Genomic DNA, 9,372 nt, shown 5'->3' with positions numbered 1-9,372 from the left:
CCCTCTCGCCCTCTTGCCCTTTCGCCCTCTCGCCCTCTCGCTCTCTCTCTCTCTCGCCCCTCTCTCTCTCTTTCTCTCTCGCCCTCTCGCCCTCTCTCTCTCTCTCTCTCTCTCTCTCTCTCTCTCTCTACCAAAAGAAAGAGTGGAAAGAAAAAGAAAGAGAAAGATACATGGCAACTATAATACTTTCCGTCTCTTTCTACCAGATTTTCAGGTTTCGAACTTTACACTCGATCTACCCTTATTATGGCTATGGTGCCAATTGATTGTCGGATCTCTAAAACTGCCTCTGCGCGGTCATCCAGGAAATTCTCTATTTAATAAACAATCAACACACCCGGCAAAGTTGTCGTATACAGCAAATGAAATATTAACTTAAAATTTGTATCAACCTATGCAATAAGAATAATTTTTTAATGATTCAACCAATTAGGAAAAGACAAAATATCAGTTTATTTCACTTTGTTCTAATTGTTCGCTTTCGATCACGACACTCGCCGAATTGTTCGCCGGTCTAATCCGCAACATTCTTTGTTCTCGTTCGAAGTCGTTTACTGTACTTAATCTAATAAACCATCACAGTCATCTATAGAATCGAGTTCGTATCATTTACAATTGCCAATTCTTATCAAGCAAATTGCATAGTCTATATTCGCATTAACAACACGTAGTAGTAATACTATATTATTACTTTGATGTTATACATAATTACCTTTTTTTGAAAAAAGGGGAAAAAGGCGTCAAGTACACGCGCCAGTCGCAACCAACCAACTAAAACATTAAAACTTAATCTATTAAACAAATGTATATACATATATAAAATTAACCAAGTAAAAATTAACTTATTAAAAAAATGTCGTATATAAACCTATAAAAAATATGATATCGGAAAATGGCGCCAAGTAAAACTTTATCAGTCATAACTAACCAAATAAAAATTAATCTCTTAAAAATGTCATATCAAGTGACGCGGTAGCGTCGCGACGCCAAGTACATAATCAAAAATAAGATTTCGAACAATGAGAGTCACTGTATAATATCGAGTGTTACCAATTTCATTGCATAAACGTCGCGCGCTACCAAGTAGCTTATCTGGAATTCATGACATTTGACAGATCATATCAACTTATGATTAAAATAGCTCAGGAATTAAAGCCGTAATCAAAAATCTAACGGCACTTGTATAATAAAATGTGATGCGAGCTTTCGATCGCGATCAATGCGAATAAGATTGGTGCAGTCGATCCTGAGATATTATAATCGTACGTTAGAATCGTGACGTTCCGTTTTCCGTTTCCATATTCTGGTTCAGACTCACGTACGTATGTTCGCACATACACATGCAAAGCGATTTTGTCCCTCAAGCTGCTGTTCACACATGCATGATTTAATTTCTTATGAATTAAAAATGATTTTAATAATACATGGGAAATGTTTTATTTTACGATAAAGATATAAATCTCAAATACTATAAAAAATACATAAATTGCAAGTAATTGCAAGCAACATCATCGACGACGACGACGATGACGTTGCACCACATCGACGACGACGACAACGACGACGATGACGTAGCACCACGTCAACGACGACGACAACGACGACGATGACGTAGCACCACGTCAACGACGACGACAACGACGACGATGACGTTGCACCATGTCGATGACGACGACGACGACGACGACGATAACGTTGATGTGGTGCAACGTCGTCGTCGTTGTTGTCGCCGTCATCGACGTGGTGCAACTCATCGTTGTCGTCGTTGACGTGGTGCAACGTCGTCGTTGTCGACGTGGTGCAACGTCGTCATCGTCATCGACGTGGTGCAACGTCATATTAGTTAGTGAGAAAGGGATTGACTGCACCAATACCATGAATTTCATTGCATAACGTCGAGCGTTACCACATTTATTGCATAAAATTATAAAACTCGAAAAAATGATTTATGTGAAAGTAAAGTTATATTGTTAAAGTTATAATAAAAAATATTGTAAATCACATAGAGAAATTTTGTTAGCAAAACAGAAAAAAGTATAAAATATATAAAAATAATTTACATTATATAAAAATCAAAAGATTATTCTTAATAAAATTTATTACAAATTGCATCGGAACGATGTACGTGTTAGCATGCAAAATAATTGATAATAAAACATATAAAAAGAAATTATGTAATACTAATTATATGTTTAAAAGAATGTAAAACTAAAATATAGTCACATTTTAAAAATTTACAAAAAAGAGTGAGATCCCTAAAAACCTTTTTAAAAAAAGAAAAAATATATACGCCAAGTACATAAAAACTTCCAACTTGTCAAAACTCAAAACTAAATATGAAATCAATAATTAACTAGCCAAGTATCTAGAAGCAGTTTGAGTATTTTACCCAAACGTTTTCCATGCATACTCTCTTATCGCATGACGACATTGAAGTACTTGGCGTGCCCGAATCACATTAAAACGTCCTGTCCTACCTATAAGAGACACAAAATCATTTGCGAGTCATTATTGAAAATCATGAAGATACAAGATACAATACAAATCAAGATATTGTACAAATTTACAAGAATACATGACCACTGCGATTCGGGCACGCCAAGTACTTCAATGTCGTAATGCGATAATAGAGTATGCATGGAAAACGTTTGAGTAAAATACTCAAACTGCTTCTAGATACTTGGCTAGTTAATTATTGATTTCATATTTAGTTTTGAGTTTTGACAAGTTGGGAGTTTTTATGTACTTGGCGTATACATTTTTTCTTTTTTTAAAAAGGTTTTTTAGGGATATATATATATAAATATATATATATGTAGGGCTACCATATGTATATCGAGCATATATCGAGTATAAGTAAGTCGGCGAAGCACCAGAGAGCGATGCGTCATGACGTGAGCCGCGAACGCATAGCGTCGCAGTGAGTAATTGTAAGATGAGACTGCGAGTGAAGGAGTGAGAGAGAGAGAGAGAGAGAGAGAGAGTGAATTCCAAAAAGCGTTTTATCTAATCGAGCGATGCGGTTGTTATAAGACGACAAAGAAAGAGTTGCAGAGCCGAACGGCAGAATCGATGAGTGAAGAGTCTAGCGAGAGACCCCGTGAGAGTAAGACCGTACGAGAACGGAGAATCTGTTGCGTGTGGTGTGACGAGTCTTTATCTTGTACTGGCATATATATCATTTTTATATTTTATATTTCATGTCTACAAACGTATATTACAAAAAATATATACTGACATACACTTATATAATTTTGTGCATGGAATACCACAAAAGTTGGGGGCCCGTCCGGGATCAAACGAAGTCAAACGCCCGGAATAGAACGAAATCGTCCGGGATTGTCAGTGAGTCAAGATAAAGACAGGGAGCTAGGACTGAGTGTCCTGCGACAGCGACGATTGTGTGATCAGGACTGAGTGTCCTGCAACAGCGAGAATCGTGCAGCCAGGACTGAGTGTCCAAAATTGAGCGTTCGGATTAGTGAGTCCTGTGGGAAAGTGCGAGTTTTGAGTGAATTCGTAAAAGGTGATGAGTAAGAGAAACGCGAATGACTTGACGGTGGCCAAGCTGAAAGAAGAATTGAGAAAACTGGAGATACCAGGCACCGGAAATAAAAACGAGTTGATAGTGCGTCTGAACAACGCGGTTCCTTCCGGCACTTGGACTGAAGAGATGGCTCGGAATATTGATACACGGAGTAATGTGGCACGGAGCGTTGAGACACAGAATATTAGAGGTGCAGAAGCGACCCACATGTTTGTGGTCGAGAGAACCATTCCCGAGGCCATAGCCGAGCAATTGGAGAGATTGGCTCGTGAAAAGCGTGCACTCCGAGAGGAAGTAGAAGGATTGAGGCAAGAGGTAACGTCCTTGAGAGTGGGATCGCAGGCAGCTGTCCACGCATCAGGAGCACCTGCTGAAGGCCCAGCTAGCCAAGGATACTAAAATCACGTTCCACCAAAGCTTTGCGGTGTCACGTCCGGGGAAGTGAGAATGTAGACGATCAGGTACCTGTCCCAAATCTATCCCTCAGGTGATTTGATTTCAGGTGCTCTCTTTTGATTATGGGTCAATCTGCATACACCGACTTTACCCGGGAATGGAGAGAGCTTGCGATTAACTCTTACGGTGATGAAATCGTGATTGTCAAAAGGAAAATATTGTAATCAATATTGATTGTAACTTGGTATCTCCCTATTATCTAATAAATGAAAACTGAATTTAAATTATTATCTCTTTTAATTCTTCAACAAAATTATGGTATAAGAATAGGAAAATATTGAAAAGGAAATCATAGCGTAATGTCGCTGTGTAGTGTATGACAGTAGTATAATATGGAAATAAGGGCGTCACTTCGCTCTTACTAATGGAAAAATGAAAAGGATGAGCAATAATAATGCTCATATGCAAAGGATTGAATAAAATAAAATATCTCAAAAGAAAAGAAGGCAGGTTACTATGCCTTTCTTTATAATAAGTGGAATGTAACACAAGGTAAGGAGTCGAGCACTTTTATGCTCATACACGGTGATGGAGTTGAAGAATAAAATAGTGATTTAAAACAAATAAATATTGATTCTAATTCGTTATTAATTATTATTCATAATTTCCTATTGCTTTATTCGTTAATTAAATAAAATATACCTCCTGTGACTAAATTGAATGTATCAGGTAGAATATATAATGAATTGGTCAGACGTAGTGTACATAAGGAATTGGTCAGACGAATGAATCTATGTTCATGCTTAACAATACAATAAACGGAAATTACGTAATTTATTAAACTTAAATCTTGTTAGTGATATACTGTAACCATAATTAAAGTTATTAATTCACCATGCACTGCCTTATGGTAAGTCAGCAATTCCTTAATATTGTCACTAGCGTAATTGTCACTAGCGTAAGTCGTACTATTGTCACTAGTGTAAGTCGAACTTTTTACCATGCTCACTTGCTTTAAGTACACAAATGTAATAAACTTGTAATGCAAATGTTAAATTAATGTTTATAATCGAATTATCCTTCAAATAATGGTATGATTTGATTTTAATTCACTTAAAAATTAAATGCGACTTAATTGTGTAATGAGGCATATATGTTCTTATACCGAACTAAAGCATGAGAAAATGGCGGCTATACACGCCGTGGTATATGACAGGTATGGAAGCGAATGTTCGCCCTTGAATGTTTTCAACGGATAAATCACAGCGAATGAAGTCGCTGTTAATGGTATTCAAAGGGAAAAAGCGAATTAACGCTTTTAATATAATTGAATTAAATGGGTATGCCTCGCACAAATAAATTCAAATAATTAATGCATTCATGTACTATATATTCAATATAGGATGACGCTTCGCTGCGAATTTACGCTGGCGAGCGATTCTGAACGAAAGTTAAAGTTGAAATATGATTATTTGCAACTGTTGTACCACTAACATTATTCTCAATGATTAATACAATAATAATTGAAGGGTATATTTAATGAACAATCAAATTAATCAAAAGTTTATTACTAAAATCAAGTGTAATATAGAAGTTGGTTACAATATGAATATATGTGTTACTTGAAATAATTTTATTCGCAAATGTCATATAAATCTGAACCCTCAGGCAAGTAATTGTTTCTCAAGTAATTATAAATCAGAAATATTAAGTAACTGTAAGTGTAATAATGTATTGAAGCTTTATAAATCTGTCAAAATGTGTAGTATGTATATGGAGTACAAGTATAACGTTCCATAAGAGCAGCGAGTATAAAATAATGAAACAAATCTACTCACAAGCGTTCGCACAGATCTAATCCTCAGGTCAGGAAGCACTTGATGATGTAGCAGCAAAAGAATAAGTCAATCAGACTTCGGTAATAACTCAAACTTCACTGGCTCTACGTTATATTTTACGCTTAGTTAGCGAATTTACGCTAGCTGGCGACTCCAATAATAGTAGTCGTAATAATAATGGTAGTAATCGTAATAGTCCTCGTTCTCTTACTGCTGCACCATGTTATATACTCGAAAATTATGATGCGTGGGGACAGGGTCCCTGTAGCTCGAGAAGGGATTACAATAAGTGGGGACGCTACGGTTAAAGCAAAAACTAAAATAGTAGGGAGGCTCTGCCCACTTAACTCATTGGTTCTTCGTTTTCGAAGCTTCTTATGGTGGGATCGAAAACTTAAGTGGTGGGATTGGTCTCACGGTGCGTCTAGTGGGGACGATGAGCTCAACGGTGAGCTCAACGCTTACAAAAGATAAACGTATTTTGACGCGTAAGTTCAACATAAAGTTCTCAGTACAGAATTATCGCTCATCTGTTATACTTTTTAATCAACCGGAGTTTCTCCGAATCAAATGGCAGCTGCAACTTCCTGCCGATATATCTTACTCGAGATATCTATTCAACCTTTGATTAAGACAGCGGTCTTGGATTATTATTTCAATCAGGTGCCGACAAGTCACCGTCTTTTACAATTAGTCACCATGAAATAATATTCCTTTCGTGAAATTTATGTCTGAACTTCACTTGAGCGTTCAAAATACCGTTTATCTTTTGGTAAGCGTTTGAGCTCACCGTTTGAGCTCATCCGTCCCCACTGACGCACCGTGAGCACCAATCCCACCAACTTTAAGTTTTCGATCCCACCTATAAGAAGCTTCGAAAACGAAAGAACCCAATGAGTTAAGGGGCAGAGGCCTCCCTACTATTTTAGTTTTTGGCTTCTTTAACCGATGCGTCCCCACTTATTGTAATCCCTTTCTCGAGCTACAGGACCCTGTCCCCACGCATTCATAATTTTCGAAGACTATAACATGGTGCAGCAGTAAGAGACGAGGACTATTTACGATTACTACCATTTATTATTACGACTACTATTATTGGAGTCCCGCCCAGCTAGCGTAAATTTCGCTAACTAAAGCGTAAAAATATAACGTATAGAGCCAGTGAAGTTTGAGTTTATTACCGAAGTCTTGATTGACTTATCTTTTGCTGCTACATCATCAAAGGCTTCCTGACCTGAGGATTTAGATCTGTGGCGGAACGCTTTGTTGAGTAGAATTGTGTTTCATTTAATTTGTATACTCGCTGCTCTTATGGAACGTTATACTTGTAACTCTTATACATACTACACATTTTGACAGCATTTATAAAGCTTCAATACATTATTACACTTACAGTTACTTAATATTTCTGATTTATAAGACTTCGAGAAACAATTACTTGCCTGAGGGTTCAGCATTTATATGTACATTTGCGAATAAAATATTTCAAGTAACACATATATTCCATATTGTAACCAACTTCTATATTACAACTTATGTCTTTAGTAAACTAAACTTTTGAATTTAATTTGATTGTTCATTAAATATACCCTTCAATTATTTTTGTATTAATCATTGAGAAATAATGTTAGTGTTACAACAGTTGCAAATAATCATATTTCAACTTAAACTTTCGTTTTCAGGAATCGCTCGCAGCGTAAATTCGCAGTCGAAGCGTCATCCTATATATGAATATATAGTACATGAATGCATTAATTATCTTGAATTTATTTTGCGAGGCATACCCATTTAATTTCCAATTATATTAAAAGCGTTAATTCGCTTCTTCCCTTTGAATACCATTAAACAGCGACTTCATTCGCGCTTGTGATTTATCCGTTGTGAAAACATTCAAGCGGCGAACATTCGCTTCCATACCTGTCATATACCACGGCGTGTATTAGCCGCCATTTTCTCATGCTTTAGTCTCGGTTATAAGAAACATATAATGCCTCATTACACAATTTAAGCTTCGCATTTATTTTTAAGTGAATTTTAAAATCAAATCATACCATCATATTTGAAGGATTAATCGAATATAAACATTAATTAACATTTGCATTACCAAGTTTATTAACATTTGTGTACTTAAAGCAAGTGAGCATGGTAAAAAAAGTTCGACTTTACACTAGTGACAATATACGACTTACGCTAGTGACAATTACGCTAGTGACAATATTAAGAATTGCTGACTTACCATAAGGCAGTGCATGGTTAATAATAACTTTCAATTAGTACAGTTATTAATCCACTAACAAGATTTAAGTTTAAAAAATTACGTAATTTCCGTTATTGTATTCGTTAAGCATGAACATAGAATTCAATTCGTTCTGGACCAATTCTTTATGTACACTACGTCTGACCCAATTCATTATATATTCTACTCTGATACATTCAATTTAGCACAGGAGGTATATTATTAGTTTAATTAACGAATATAAAAGCAATAGGAATTATGAATAATAATTAATAACGAATTAGAATCAATATTTATTTGTTTTAAATCACCTATTTATTCTTCAACTCCATCACCGTGTATGGCATAAAAGTGCTCTACTCCTTACCTTGTCGTTAACATTCCACTTTATAAAGAAGCATTAGTTAACCTGCTTTTCTTTTCTTTTTGAGATTATTTATTTATTCAATCCTTGCATTTGAGCATTTATTACTTGCTCATTCCTTTTCATTTTCCGATTAGTAAGAGCGTAAGTACGCCCCTTTTTCCATTTATACTACTGTCATACCTACACAGCGACATTTACGCTATGATTTCCTTTTCAATTATTTTCCTATTTCTTATACCATAATTTTTGAAGAATAAAAAAGAGATAATAATTTTAAATTCAGTTTTCATTTATTAGATAATAGGGGATAAGTTTACAATACAATCATTGATTACAATATTTTCCTTTTGACAATCACGATTTCATCACCGTAAGAGGTTTAATCGCAAGCTCTCTTCCATTCCCGGGTAAAGTCGGCGGTATGCAGATTGACCCATACAAAAAGAGAGCACCTGAAATCAAATCACCTGAGGGATAGATTTGGGACAGGTACCTGATCGTCTACCATTCTCACTTCCCCGGACGTTGACACCGCAAAGCTTTGGTTGGAACGTGATTTTAGTATCCTTGGCAGCTGGCCTTCAGCATTGTGCTCCTTGATGCGTGACAGCTGCCTGCGATTTCCCACTCTTCAAGGACGTTACCTCTTGCCTCAATCTTCTACTTCCTCTCGGAGTGCACCGCTTTTCACGAGCCAAATCTCTCCAAATTGCTACGGCTATGCCTTCGGGAATGGTTTCTCTCGACCACCAAAATGTGGGTCGCTTCTGCACCTCTAATATTCTGTTGTCTCAACGCTCCGTTGCCACATTACTCCGGTTCAATTATTCCGGCCCATCTCTTCAGTCAAAGTGCCGGAAGGAACCCGGTTGTTCAGACCGCACTATCAACTCGTTTTTATTTCCGGTAGCCTGTATCTCCAGTTTTCTCCAATTCTCTTTCAGCTTGGCCACCGTCAAGTCATTTCGGCCGTTTTCTCTTTACTCAT

This window comes from Ooceraea biroi, chromosome 11, assembly GCF_003672135.1.
Source record: "Ooceraea biroi isolate clonal line C1 chromosome 11, Obir_v5.4, whole genome shotgun sequence".
In the NCBI taxonomy this organism is placed as follows: domain Eukaryota; kingdom Metazoa; phylum Arthropoda; class Insecta; order Hymenoptera; family Formicidae; genus Ooceraea; species Ooceraea biroi.
Note: the sequence above shows the minus strand (reverse complement) of the source record.